A 2,082-nucleotide genomic window follows, 5' to 3' on the forward strand; every position below is an offset into this window, starting at 1 on the left:
TCATTATCAGTCAGCTGACTCGTCCTTAATAGTGATAGGTAACAAAATTTATGAGCAACTCAGCCTTTCACTAGTTAATTAAGTGTTTTCTTCGACGAAAAGTGAATATTCTGTATGTTATGTAAGGTAAGGCATCCGCTTTGTAGTTCCCAATTTTAAGAGGTATACAAATATTTCATGTCAGCCAAATATTACCTATAGGTCAATTATTCTTTATTGGTTTACTTTCAGATGATCATATTACACTATATTCAAAGTGTTTTGTATATTTAGATAAATTTAAAAATACTGGCGCGAAACTGGTAAGTGTTGGGTTCGAATCTCGCGAGTGCGGGATCGTGGATGCACACTGCTGAGGAGTCCCACAATATGACGAAACGGCCGTCCAGTGCTTCCAGGTTTTCCATGATGGTCTAGCTTCAATTGACTCATGATTCCAACTATTAAAAATACTTGTCGATGAATAACAATATATATATATATATATAGTTTATATCCAGATTTACTTTTGAATAATAATAAGCCAGCTAACCAACGATTGTATTGATAATTGTTTTGGTATTTGACGAACCTCTTGAAGGTGGCGATTTGAATAATCTAATTGAAAACAAGTTATTTTTAAGAACACTATCTCACCATGATATCTGGAAGTTTTCTGCATATCTCTTGTCGAGTTGCAAAAGAAGGAAAAAACACAGCTATCCATTACGATTTTCAAGTTGATACTTATTCGTTAAAAAAAACAACGATCTTATGTTGTAAACTTATCTTGACACATTTAGAATAAACTTGAACATTAAAAAAACTCCAACAGAGCTGTTATATCTTGTGTGCGTGTGCCCTATTTGATATATGAACGTGATATGACCGCCAATCAGAGAACAGCGAATTATCGATTGAGACAGTGACACACGAAAACCATACGAACAATCTTGAGTACTTATCAGTCCTGCTCTCTGACTAGCCCAGCCAGTTAAGTCCAGAACACCAATAACAGCCTATGCAATATTAATCATTGTTCTCAAACATACTGGATTTATATACCAAACAAACTGACCACATCGTACCATAAAATAGAAAATAACATTTGTACAAGATTTGGCCAAACGTGACTGTGAAAAGGTAGGGGGACAGCAATCAATAGACTGAGGATAACTAAAGAATGGTAAATCTTATTATAACAGTTTATGGATCAAAATAAAGCTCATAATAAAAGGAACATGAATATGAATAGTTAAGTTACTTAACAATTATACAATAGGAAATATACATATTACATTGGTCCACAAATAGTCCTCAAAAGTTACCATTCACAATTCTCCACGGGATACAACAAGAGCAATATATGGCCTTGCTTGAAAGTAATCGGAAAGTTTTCCATGATACTAGTTTGAAGATTTTTTCTAAACCAAAATTACTATAAAACTTATTCTTTCTTTATAATCATATAATAGACTTTAATCGTTGAATGTAATAAGTAACTAGTATATATCATGTTAAATACTATTAATTTAATTAAGGTCATTTTCAATCATTCATATATATAGAGAATTTAAATAAAATTTTTTAAACATTTTCAGGTCTTTTAAACATTTTTATAATGATCAATTTGTACTTAGAAACAATTTATTATTTATAAATTTAATTACTTTTTATTATTATTATAATTTCATTTACAATTATCTATATTTATTAAATTTTAATAAAATATAATTGAAATCACGAGTCAATTGAAGCTAGACCATCATGGAAAACCTGGAAGCACTGCTTGACGGCTGTTTCATCTTATCGTGGGACTCCTCAGTAGTGCGCATCAACGATCCCGCCTCGCGAGCGAGATTCGAATCCAGGACCTATCAGTCTCACGCACGAACGCTTAACCTCTAGACCACTGAGCCGGCATCCAACGGTGTTAATGTCTAATTTCAATCAATCCACGAAGTTTGAGCAACCGTTCACTAATTGTCTTCAGTGAGTTGATATCTCACAACAGACGTGGTTGAACTCCACTGGTCAATGCTTCTCACTAGAACTCCAGGACATGTATCTTGAAGTCAGTTACTAGTGAGCATATGATTATGA

Source organism: Schistosoma mansoni, chromosome 3 (assembly GCF_000237925.1).
Source record: "Schistosoma mansoni strain Puerto Rico chromosome 3, complete genome".
NCBI classification, from domain to species: domain Eukaryota; kingdom Metazoa; phylum Platyhelminthes; class Trematoda; order Strigeidida; family Schistosomatidae; genus Schistosoma; species Schistosoma mansoni.